This window comes from Octopus bimaculoides, chromosome 11, assembly GCF_046866305.1.
Source record: "Octopus bimaculoides isolate indiv1 chromosome 11, ASM4686630v1, whole genome shotgun sequence".
Taxonomy (NCBI): domain Eukaryota; kingdom Metazoa; phylum Mollusca; class Cephalopoda; order Octopoda; family Octopodidae; genus Octopus; species Octopus bimaculoides.
This window is the reverse complement of record NC_142938.1, coordinates 56,886,504-56,900,136: the sequence shown is the minus strand read 5'-3', so window position 1 is coordinate 56,900,136 and position 13,633 is coordinate 56,886,504. Positions and strand designations below refer to the sequence as shown.

At 37.0% G+C, this 13,633-nt stretch overlaps 1 protein-coding gene across 1 annotated transcript in view; it reads right to left on the bottom strand.

Moving 5' to 3' along the window:
- The window catches only part of LOC106870696 (uncharacterized), a 45,681-nt gene extending 32,755 nt beyond the window's left edge, over positions 1-12,926 (bottom strand). The window contains exon 1 of the mRNA XM_014916859.3: positions 12,787-12,926. The gene's annotated coding sequence lies outside the window, so the exon portion shown is untranslated. The remainder of the gene's footprint in view (positions 1-12,786) is intronic.
- Positions 12,927-13,633: the final 707 nt, after the last annotated feature.

The window sequence follows — 13,633 nt, the reverse complement described above, 5'->3', positions numbered from 1 at the left end:
TGCGTCTGTCATTTATGCCCCTTGTGTGTGTAGTTGTATGTGTGTTTGTGTGAGTGAGTATTGTATATGTGAGAGGTGTGTGTGCGTGTGTGCATGTGTGTATATGTGTATGTGTGTACGTGCACGTATGTGTTTGTGTATGTGAGAGGTGTGTGTGCGTGTGTATGTGTATGTGCGTGTTTATGTGTGTGTGCGTGCGTATGTGTGTGAGAGCGTAAGGATGTGTGCCAGGTATATGTGTTATTTTGTGTGTGCACTCCTCTGTGTGTGTGTGTGTGTGTGCATATGTATGTGGCTGTGTATGTACGCGTATGTAGGCGTGCGCGTATGTATGTGTGTGTGTGTGTCTGTGTGTGTAGGGCTGTGTAAGTAGGTGTGTGTCTCTACCACTGTGCGTGTGTGTGTGTGTGTGTATATGTGCGTTCGTCTATATGTGTGTGTGAGGGCGCGCATGTATGTTTGTCATGTGTGTGGGCGGTATGTATGTAAGGTGTGTGGGAGGTGTATGTGTTAGGTGTATGGGAGGTATGTGTGAATGGGGGTATATATGGGTTATGTGTGCAAGGGTGTGTATGCTTGTGTGTGTGTGTGTGTATGTTTGCGTGTTTGTTAGCGTGTGTGCGTATGCGCAAGTGTGCGTGTGTATGTGCGTTTGTATAAGTGTGTGGGCGAATCTGAGCGTGTAAGTGCATGCATGTGTGTTGTGTGTGTGTGGTGTGTTGGGGGGGGGGGGGTAGGTGTGCATACATGTGTGTGTATGGGTGCGTGTATTTTTTGTGTGTGGGTATGTGTGCGTGTAGGAAGAGATGAAATAAATTGTGGAAAATTGTAGTGATTGTAATAAAAAAGTGAATAATGGATATAATGTAAAGTGGATAAGGGGGGAGGGGTAAAAAATAATAATAATAATAATAATAAATAATAAAGAAAGAAAAGTGTTGCATTGTCGTAAAGGAGAGAGTCATAAGGAGGAGGGGGCTGTGTTGAGTCCGAAGGGGAAAGATGATCTAAGGTTAAAAATATAGCGCTGTTCCAAGTGGAGTGGCGAAGGAGTGGACCCATGGTGCATGGCGAGGCCAAAAACGGAGATGTTAGAGGGGGAGTGGTTGGCCAAGTGGAAGTGACGGGCGACGGGGGAGTCCGAACCTAGCTGAACGTCCCTTAGGTGTTCAGTGAAACGGTCGGCCAGCCGGCGGCCCGTCTGCCCCACGTATAGTTTGTTGCATAGGTTGCATCTGATGCAGTAAATTAGGTTGGAGGAGGTGCAGGTGAAACTGTGTGGAATGTGAAGAGTGTGTAGGTTCGACCCTGTGACAGAGGTAGTGTTGGTGATGAAGGGGCAGGTGTGACAGCGGGATCTGGAGCACGGGAAGGAGCCGGGTGGGGTGGCGAGGAAGAGGAGAAGGTACTACGGACCAGTAGATCGCGTAGGTTGCGGGCGCGTTTGAAAGAGGATAGGGGTGGGTTAGGGAAAATGGGGTGGGAGGTGTTACCGAGCTGGAGGCGACGGAAGGCCCATAGGATCCTCCGACGAAGGGGTAGGGTGGCAGGGTGGAGACGGAGTGGGAAGGGGGTACGGTTAGGGGATTGGTGTGGGGGAGGAGAGAGGGCGGTGGTGCGGGCGAGGGCGGATTGGACAAGGTGGGAGGAGTATCCTCGATGCATGAACAGACGAGCAAGATACTGGGACTGGGTCTCGAAATCCTGGTCCAGGCTGCACAAACGTCGGAGGCGGAGGAACTGGGAGTAGGGGATGGCTCGTTTGGTGTGGAATGGATGGGAGGAGGAGAAGTTGAGGTAAAGGTGGGAGTCAGTGGGTTTGAAGAAGGCGGAGGTAGTTAGAGAGTTGGAGGGGAGGTTGATGGAAAGAGAGATGTCGAGGAAGTTAACAGAGGTGTCAGAGATGGTAGAAGTAAAGTCAAGAGCAGGGTGGAAGTTAGAGAGGAAGGAGATGAAAAGGCAGAGCTGTTCGCGGGAGAGTGAGGTGGCTCATATACAGTCATCTATGTAGCGACCGTATAGTTCTGGGGTCGGACCGGAGAATTGGGAGAATACTTGGGCCTCAATGTAACCAACAAAGAGGTTGGCATAATTGGGGCCCATTCTCGTTCCCATCGCGACCCCAGACAAATGTTGGTAGGATTCTCCGGCGAACGTGAAGCAGTTGAGGGTGAGGACGGTTTCTGCCAGACGAAGCAGGGTAGGGGTGCTAGGTGTGGGGTCAGGGCGGTGGTCAAGGAAGTATTGGAGGGCTGAGAGACCATCGTTGTGTGGAATCACGGTGTATAGGGATTTGATGTCCAGGGTGAAGAGGAGGTGTGAGGGGTCGGAATGGAAAGAAAAGGAATTGAAGAGGCGAAGGGCGTGGTTAGTGTCGTGTATGTGGGATGGGAGGGCAGCAACTAACGGGGACAGGATATGGTCGAGGTATTTTGAAATGAGTTCGGTGGGGCAATTGCAAGCAGAGACAATGGGGCGGCCAGGGTTGTTAGGTTTGTGGATCTTGGGAAGGAAGTAGATGGAGGAGGTGCGGGGTGTGTGGACGATGAGGTTGGTGGCGGTGGCGGGAAGAGCAGAGGAGGAGATGAGGTCATGGATTGTGGAGGACACAAGCCGTTGGTAGGAGGGGTGGGGTCGGAGGGGAGGAGGCGGTAGAAGAGGGGATTGTGAAGCTGGCTGAGCGCTTCCTCTCTGTAAAGGTCCGCGCGCCACACCACCACTGCTCCACCTTTGTCCGCCGGCTTGATGACGATGTCGTCGGGGCGGCGGAGATTGCGGAGGGCGACCGATTCGGCACGGGTGAGATTGGCCCGGAGGGATCTTTTTTTAAAGTCGGAACGCTCGACCAACGCCTTACAGTCATCCACGAACAAGTCTAGGCTACTGAAATGGCCTGGAGGCGGCGTCTAGTTGGATGGGCGGCGTCCCAGGTCCGAGAAGTAGTCCCGGTTGTCGGGACGCTGTGTTGACGTATGAAAGAACGCGCACAGTTTGATGCGGCGCAGGAACTGGCTGACATCAGTGCGAGTCCCGGATGATAAGAAATAGAGCAATAATTAACAATGAGAAGTGGATCATTGGTGTTTTAAAGGCATAATTTAATTATTCTTATTCTAATTAAATAATGACTTTAAAACACCAATGATCCACCTTTCATTGTTCATTATTGCTCTATTTCTTATCGTCTCTCTCTATATATAAAACCACAGTTTTACCTTTAAATTACCTACTAATGTATACCTTATAACAAGTACCATACATACTGAGGTAATACACTAGGAGTGCCTATGGATACATCTATCCCTTAGATGGTGCATAGCCTGTAACTTATATCTTACACAATATATATATATATATATATATATATCATAAGATTTTTAAACTTTTAAATTTTCATATTCAAAAGAGACAGAGACTTCAAATTCGATATATCGATTTATTCACCACTCTATGTTAACATTTCTGTGCCAAACTTATCCAGTGACTGGTCCATTGGATTTAGACGTTTGGCACTTCTTCAGGAGTGGTTACCTTTCGAATAAAACACGAAAAAACACATACATAACTATTATTGGGTCTTTAGGACATCGTTAGCTTTCGTGTTTGTTATTATAGGGGAGATAACTCCTTAATTTTCTATTTTTACTGCTCTCCTGTGGATTTCCACTAGATTAATTATTTTGTTTATTTCTCTTTACTATACTATATTACCCGTATATGTATGCATACATACACATGCACACACACATACATACATATATATACACATACATATATATATATATGTATATATATATATATATATATATATATATATACATACATATACACACATATATATACCCATACATATATACACCCATACATACAAATACAACACACATACATATATACATACACATGCACACACACATATACGCACACACATATATACATATACATACATACACATACATACACAGATATATATACACATATATATATATATATATATATATATATACATATATACATACATATATATACACACACCCACACACACACACACTCTCTTTTATGCACTCATCCATATATGCATAATTGCACATACATGAGACATCATGCTGTACTTCATCACATCTTGAGATCATTTATACCAACGAAATGTACCTCTTATGATATGCGTACATTTCAGAGCATTATTCTTTACTTTATTAATCAATTTATCCTTAGAGAAGAGTATGTGGTACAGTTCCACCGTACAGAGCGAACAATACTTTCTTCCTCTCTCATATGGCATTGATCTAGCTATTATAGACCATTCTAATGAATACTGTTTATTACTTTCCTTAAGACCCCAGATGTATTTGCTAAGACTAGTGCTAGGCATTTTCTTCCTATCTCTAAAGCATGAGAAATGGTTAGAAATTCTACGGCATACCTGTCCTGAAGTGCACCCCAAGTATGCCATGGTATCTGTTTGAGTCTTTACTTTGCATTGATATATTATATTTTTGACTTTCGCATTAGGTCCTTCAAATTTTATTCTCCTAGGGTTTACCTCTTTTACTGTGATTATGCTCTTACTCCTATTATTAATAAATGAACCTCCATTATTATTATTATTATTATTATTACTACTGCTATCATTATCACCATTATTATCATTATTATTATTATTATTATTACCATCATTGTTATCATTCTCACTATTATTATTATTATTATTATTATTATTATTATTATTATTACTGCCATTTATATTATTATTCAAGTTCTCATTCATACCTGTTTCCCTAGACTCAAGTATTTTAATGTTATGTGCTGCTATTATCTGTGCTATGTTCCTAGTATTTGAAAATCCAAATCTGATTATATGTGTGTTGATAATCTTACCATAGTGTGAGCTCCTTGGGAAGTGTCTACCTATCACTTCTCTAAACTTAGCTATTAGATTACTCTTGATATTTCTCCCAAATGGGATTATGAGCCAGATTTTATTATCCTTATTATTATCCTCATGGTTATTAATATTGCTTTTAAAGAATTTTAAGTTACCTATGTTGTTTTTATGAGGGTACTTTGATTTATTTAGTTTATTTACTTTGTGTTTATTCCTATTATTATTATTATTATTATTATTATTATTATTATTATTATTATTATTATTATTATTGTTGTTGTTGTTGTTGTTGTCAGTTGTTTCAATTCCTTTGCTACCATTTTCAATATAGGAGACCCTTTCTTTATATCCTGCCTTATTTAGTGCTGCATTATAGAAATTAGCTTCATTATTAAATACCCTATTGTTAGCAGATAGTTTGGAGAGTCTTAAAGATATATTTTTTACTAGATTTTCTATTATAGCCCTAGGATGGTTACTTGATTTACTTATATACTGTAGGTTAGTTAGGGGTTTGTGGTATGGTCTATATGTTTTATTCTTCATATCTAATGTTACATCTAGGAAATTTGCTACTGAGACATCATCTTCATAAACTATACCCATCCCCATTCTGCTGAAAAATCTGGCCAGCCTACCCTTAATTCTCTGTAGTTCCTGGTTCGAGCAATTCCTAACATATAACAGGCAGTCGTCTCTATACAAACCCCCCCTAACCCTAGGGAATTGATCATTTAATTCATAGAGGATAAATGATCCCACCATATCAGCTATTTGAGCTGAGTCGGAACTTCCCATGGCAACATCAAATGCTCCAGGGGTATCTTTCCTTACCCATATCTTATCTTTAAAGCTAATAAACGATTTCCTTGCTGCTGTTATAACTTTAAATTCTTCTTTAGTGAGGCCTGCTTTTTTATGGAAGAACCACATTGCCTTGTTTAGTACTATTGGGTTAATTGATCCATAAAAGTTAGCTATATCAAATTGGATAAATTTAGTTTCTTCTTTATGTTCAATTGATCTAAACCAATTAATTACTTGGTCTGTATTAGACCATAATTCTAACTTTAACTTAGTGGTTATTGTGGGTAGATAGTTATTTATAATGTTCTTGCTTAATATTCCTATGTCCGATCTCGTTGGGCATATGAGTCTTAGTGATGGCTGTGTCCAGAAATTTACTTTATGGTCCTTGAGTATAAATCTTGGTTCTCTTGGTACCAGCGGTTCCGTCCTATCGGTCAGGTTATACTTTTCCATTATTTCTTTAGTTTCTATGTTAGCTTCCTTAAGTACTTTCCAGTTTGCTATTTTATAATTCTTCTCAATTTCCTTCTGCAGTAGGTTGTTGTAGTTCTGTTTAGTCAATTTATATATGTTCCCTGTTTTATCTGATTTTACTAGGACTTTATTGGTATTCTTTATTTCTCTGATGATTTCTTCTATGTGTCTCATGTGTGTGTTCTTTCTCTGTGACATATTGAATTTGATGTTCTTTACAACTGACCATATCTCTTCCTCAAACTTATCTAGTCTATGGTTGTAAGGCGGATTATTCCTAGATTTAAAGATTTTTTTATATTTCGATCCTTTATCTGATGTGTTTTCTTGTTTTCCTTTGTTATCCCAGAAGTGTGCTCTCCAACGAATTCTATTTATGAAAGAATGCGTCTTATGGATAAGCTGCTCCATGTAGATTTTCTTTGGTGGGATAGGTATATCTTTCATGGATATATCAATGTTGAAAGTCTCCATTGGCAGCGGTTATTTATCTGCGTCTATTGATGACGAGAAAATATTATAATAATTTTTTCCAGAGGATGTAGCAACCGTTACCAATATAGCATAAGAACTTACCTTAGGAGATCATTAATTAGATTCCTTAAGGGTCGTTCTCACAGTTTATATTTATATCATAAGATTTTTAAACTTTTAAATTTTCATATTCAAAAGAGACAGAGACTTCAAATTCGATATATCGATTTATTCACCACTCTATGTTAACATTTCTGTGCCAAACTTATCCAGTGACTGGTCCATTGGATTTAGACGTTTGGCACTTCTTCAGGAGTGGTTACCTTTCGAATAAAACACGAAAAAACACATACATAACTATTATTGGGTCTTTAGGACATCGTTAGCTTTCGTGTTTGTTATTATAGGGGAGATAACTCCTTAATTTTCTATTTTTATTGCTCTCCTGTGGATTTCCACTAGATTAATTATTTTGTTTATTTCTCTTTACTATACTATATTACCCGTATATGTATGCATACATACACATGCACACACACATACATACATATATATACACATACATATATATATATATGTATATATATATATATATATATATATATACATACATATACACACATATATATACCCATACATATATACACCCATACATACAAATACAACACACATACATATATACATACACATGCACACACACATATACGCACACACATATATACATATACATACATACACATACATACACAGATATATATACACATATATATATATATATATATATATATATACATATATACATACATACATATATATACACACACCCACACACACACACACTCTCTTTTATGCACTCATCCATATATGCATAATTGCACATACATGAGACATCATGCTGTACTTCATCACATCTTGAGATCATTTATACCAACGAAATGTACCTCTTATGATATGCGTACATTTCAGAGCATTATTCTTTACTTTATTAATCAATTTATCCTTAGAGAAGAGTATGTGGTACAGTTCCACCGTACAGAGCGAACAATACTTTCTTCCTCTCTCATATGGCATTGATCTAGCTATTATAGACCATTCTAATGAATACTGTTTATTACTTTCCTTAAGACCCCAGATGTATTTGCTAAGACTAGTGCTAGCCATTTTCTTCCTATCTCTAAAGCATGAGAAATGGTTAGAAATTCTACGGCATACCTGTCCTGAAGTGCACCCCAAGTATGCCATGGTATCTGTTTGAGTCTTTACTTTGCATTGATATATTATATTTTTGACTTTCGCATTAGGTCCTTCAAATTTTATTCTCCTAGGGTTTACCTCTTTTACTGTGATTATGCTCTTACTCCTATTATTAATAAATGAACCTCCATTATTATTATTATTATTATTATTACTACTGCTATCATTATCACCATTATTATCATTATTATTATTATTATTATTACCATCATTGTTATCATTCTCACTATTATTATTATTATTATTATTATTATTATTATTATTATTACTGCCATTTATATTATTATTCAAGTTCTCATTCATACCTGTTTCCCTAGACTCAAGTATTTTAATGTTATGTGCTGCTATTATCTGTGCTATGTTCCTAGTATTTGAAAATCCAAATCTGATTATATGTGTGTTGATAATCTTACCATAGTGTGAGCTCCTTGGGAAGTGTCTACCTATCACTTCTCTAAACTTAGCTATTAGATTACTCTTGATATTTCTCCCAAATGGGATTATGAGCCAGATTTTATTATCCTTATTATTATCCTCATGGTTATTAATATTGCTTTTAAAGAATTTTAAGTTACCTATGTTGTTTTTATGAGGGTACTTTGATTTATTTAGTTTATTTACTTTGTGTTTATTCCTATTATTATTATTATTATTATTATTATTATTATTATTATTATTATTATTATTATTATTATTGTTTTGTTGTCAGTTGTTTCAATTCCTTTGCTACCATTTTCAATATAGGAGACCCTTTCTTTATATCCTGCCTTATTTAGTGCTGCATTATAGAAATTAGCTTCATTATTAAATACCCTATTGTTAGCAGATAGTTTGGAGAGTCTTAAAGATATATTTTTTACTAGATTTTCTATTATAGCCCTAGGATGGTTACTTTTCCATATATATATATATATATATATATATATATATATATATATATATATATATATATATATATATATATATATATATATATATATATATATATATATATATATATATATATATATATATATATGGAAAAAAGACAAAGTAGAAAATGCTAAAATACTTTTATAAAGAACATTACAGAACCGGTTTCGATCCTTGAGATCTTTTCAACAGTAAATATGAATAATAAATTTTTGAAAAATTATTGAAAAATTAGATTTTGGTAAATTTAAAAGAAAAGTCTTTTTAAAGACATAGCATTCAAATAACAGAGGCATTTTTCTTGTTTCTGCCTGTCTCTGTTTCACTTGTTAACTCTTGTGGGTTCGAAGAAGGAGTGCTATGATAGTAGCAGAGTGTTAATTGGTTGGGTGTCCTGACATTGACCTGTTGATGGTCGTAGTGACCTGTATTGTTTATAATTTTTGCGTAGGTGTTATTTCAAACAGCAGTAGTAGAAATAAAGTAAGGGAGGAGGTGGTGGAGATTACCCCTCCCCCTCCCCCTCCCCTCACAGTGTACGGCTACTTTTTCAAAAATTTTTTCTCTCAAAATATGCAGAAAAATACGGAGATTATGATTCTGAAAAAAATTTGCCCAAAATTTTCAAAAATTTTTGTAAAGTTTCAATTTAAAATAAAAAAAAAAACCTCCCCTTCCCCTCGCATTCTACGGCATAAACAGAAAGTTTTGAAACCATTTTCGCCATGGTACATACGTTGACTGCGACGCTAAAAGTGTGACTTTGTAAGTCGTGGGTGATGCGTGGGCGAAATAGGGGAAAAGGTTTTGGGAAATTTTGTTTTTTAATTTTCGGTTTTAAAATGCAGACGGCTCGATTATATGTTTTTGTTTTTTTTTTACAGAAACCCCGTTTCAAATTACGAATATGAAAAAAAAAACAAAAAGGCAAAAATCGGCATTCAAAATCTAAATTTCGCTCTCTCCCCTCCAATTTCTTCATTTTTGACTCTTTTTCAGAATTTTTTTTTTTTTTTTTTTTTTTTCAAAATGTGCAGAAAAATACGGAGATTATGATTCTGCAAAAAAAAAAAAATTCCAAAAATTTTTGTAAAATTTCAATTTAAAAAATAAATAATAAATTACCCCCTCCCCTCCCGTCGCATCTACAGCATAAATAAAAAGTTTTGAAACCCTTTTCGCTATAAGTGGTGTGGTGATGGGTGGGTGAAATGGGGAGAAAAGGTTTTGGGAAATACGTTAAATAAGCAGCCAGCAAGCAGTCTATTCACATGCTAGAAATAGCAGCCAAATCTCACAGAAACTCTTTTTCGCACATATTTTTTTTTTTTTTTTTTTAAATTTCTTTTTCATATACGATTCATAGAAGTCCTAATGTGTAGGAAACGAATAAGAAAAAATATGCGCGCAAAGCCACGGGAGGTTGGAGAGAGGACATCGGAAAACTCACAAGATCCGAGTTTTTCCCTCATAACTTTTAGGAAAATGGGGTTTTTTTTCATTATTTACATTCGACGGATATTTGTCGTATATACACAAACATATATACAAACACACACACACACACACACACACACACACACACACACACACACACACACACATATATATATAGAGAGAGGGAGAGACACACACACACACATATATATATATACAGCTATGAGGGAAAAACTCGGATCTTGTGAATTTTCCGAAGTCCTCTCCCCCACCCCTGTAGTAAACGAATATGAAAAACAAGATGCGCGCTGGCTAACGGGGGCCGGGGGAGAGGACTCAGAAAATTCACATCGGGAATGTTCCGAGTCCTCTCATCACTTCCCCATCCGTCGGCGAAATTTTGTTTCTTCATATTCGTTTAGTACACATTATTTTACACCTAGTACACGACTTTTTATTTTCATTTTTGCGACCGGGTGCTAACATTGAGTTTTCGGATGCTGTGAGATTGATCGTGTGAATTTTCCGAGTTATCTCCCCCCACCCCGTTCGTCAGCGCGCATTTTTTTTTTCATATTCGTTTATTACATCTTGTTTTACACATATTGCAATTTTTTTTTTTTTTTTGCTCGGGTCAAAGACTTTAGTTTGACCTTTGGGTCAATTTCTTTATAATCATAATGTATGCCGTTTAAAAGGTCTATAAAATTTCATTGGAAAAACCCCATTTTCCTAAAAGCTATGAGGGAAAACTCGGATCTTCTGAATTTTCCGAGGTCCTCTCCCCACCCTCCCGTTGCTTTGTGCGCATTTTTTTTTTATATTCGTTTCCTACACATTTTTTTTACACCCATTGCACTATTTTTTTTTTTCTGATTTTCGTTTCCGGGTCAAGTTGTAAACATTAACCAAATTCTTGATATTATTCAAGAAGAGTGGTCCAGGTGCGCGCACTCGCTTACCCGTGCTAGCTAGTCGTGACTAGTCGATCCTACAACGACTATCTAGTGCGAATGCGCAAAACATGAGAGGTTTTTTTCTTTAAACAAAGTAAATAATGTTTTTAAAACAGAGTAAATAAAACACAAAGTAAATAATATTCTTTTGTTGAATCTTCCCCATCTTACTCTTAAAACGTCGTTTTACGTTCTTCCAGGGTGTATTTTGGTGTCACATCTATTTCAGTAATACCATTGTACGCACTCCAACAATCAGAATATATATATAAAGAATTTTTTAATAAGTGGTAGAAGAGTTTCTGAAGAACCTATTTTTATCCTCTCTATCCTATCCTCCGTCATTATTATTTACTTTGTTTAGAAAAAACCCTCAGACATGTTTTGCACATGACGCGCACTCGCAGTACGTAGTCCTAGGATCAACTAGTCACGACTAGCTAGCGCGGATGCGCGGGTACGCGCACCACGCCCACTCTTCTTGAATAGTACCCAAATTCTTTTGCTGTTGTTGCTTCTATCCCAGCAATGGCCCACCCGTGTGTTATTTCCGTATCATCAAACCATAAAATGGGTTTATGGGGAGAAAGATATTGGAAAATATCAATACATGTGAGGATCACAAGGAAACGAGTAAGGTGGTCGTAGGATCTGCTAGAAACAACAGCCAAATCTCCCCTAAATCCCATTTCGCCTGAAAATATATATCTAATTTTTTTTTACCGTAAAAGTTTCTCCCGTGGTAGTGTACGCCCCATCCACCCAACTGATCAAGGTGGTGAGGTGAAAAAAAATTTTAATTTTCAAAAATTTTTTTTTCATAAAAATATGTGCATCATCACTTTGAAGACCGTGATGGAAAAAAAAAAAAAGAATGGGAAAACTCCCCGTCAGAACGGAGAAAATCCAACTTACATGGGCATGGGCTCGGGAACAGGGGTGCAAGGAGTACAGGTACAGGTACAGTCCCTAAAACTTTTGTGGGGAATTTTGCACCTCTACTTACTTGTCTCGGGTTTAGAAAACAGAGAGTAAAAAGTGATTTATAAAAAGTAGCTAGAAATTAGTTTTTTTTCTAAAAGGACAAAGAACATAAATAGATTTTTTTAAAAAGACAAAAAAAAACATAACCGTATTTGTAAAACTTTTTGGGTCTGGGTTTGCACTTTCTAAGTAAATTTCGTTCCCGAGCCAGTGTATATAGGGCGTCCTGGTCAAAACAGTCAACTAGTTATCTTCATAAGTAAGCCGACAACTATATTTGCAGTTAAACCAATATATATGAATTTATACGAATACATATGACTTTTCCGAACTCCTCTTTCCACCCTCGGAACATTTTTTTCCATAACAAATTTCACTACAAATCAAATCTATACCATCTGAAACGTTTTTCAGAAACCTTCATAAGAAAAGAAATATCATTTTTTCTGACCATTGAGGGTCGATATCAGCTTTTGTGTGACCAGGGTGTGACACACTTGTGTAGATAAATTGTAACTGATTCTAATTTTTCAACATTTTATCTCATTTTTAAATAAGCACATACACACGTTCTTAAATAGCTCTTGCTTAATAATAAATTACCTGTATATTAGAAGTACTGAAAATAGGCAGATCCTTTTATATCTCCTTCGTAAGCTTTCTCCAAGTAAAAGGTGTCACAGAATGACGTTATTGTTTACTTTATTGTTACAAGTTTAACTTTTTCAAATTTTCATCAGAATATTCTTAAAACATACAGATCTCATTTTCTTTTACATGCTGATGATGAAAATTGCATTCATTTGTTTCTAAAAATTAATAATAAAGAAGTTACAAACATTTAAAATAATTTAATTTTAGCCAATCCGCAACCTTCATTTCATTTCATATTGTTTGTGCTGATTTCCACACAAACTTTTAAATGTTATCTCCACCTGCTAGAAATAGCGCATTAGAGAAGGTGAGTGCAGTTGTGAGAAGGATGTTTATCTGCACATGCTGGAAACGTGAATCAGCTGAATAAAGAATAAGGAAACGTGAATAAGGCAGCGAGTTGGCAGAAACGTTAGCACGCCGGGCGAAATGCTTGGCGGCATTTCGTCTGCTGCTACGTTCTGAGTTCAAATTCCGCCGAGGTCGACTTTGCCTTCCATCCTTTCGGGGTCGATTAAATAAGTACCAGTTATGCATTGAAGTCGATATAATCGACTTAAACCGTTTGTCTGTCCTTGTTTGTCCCCTCTGTGTGTAGCCCCTTGTGGGCAGTAAAGAAATAGGAAACGTGAATCAGCTGTTGCAAATGAACCGATAGGAGATTTACTGTGTCGGTGAATCTGCTTTTTGGCACGCGACACAGCTCCTAGCCCATTCACGGGTGTCCTTATTAATGCTGGATCACACAAACGGGTCGATATCAGCTTTTGTGTGACGCGGACACCAGGAATACAAT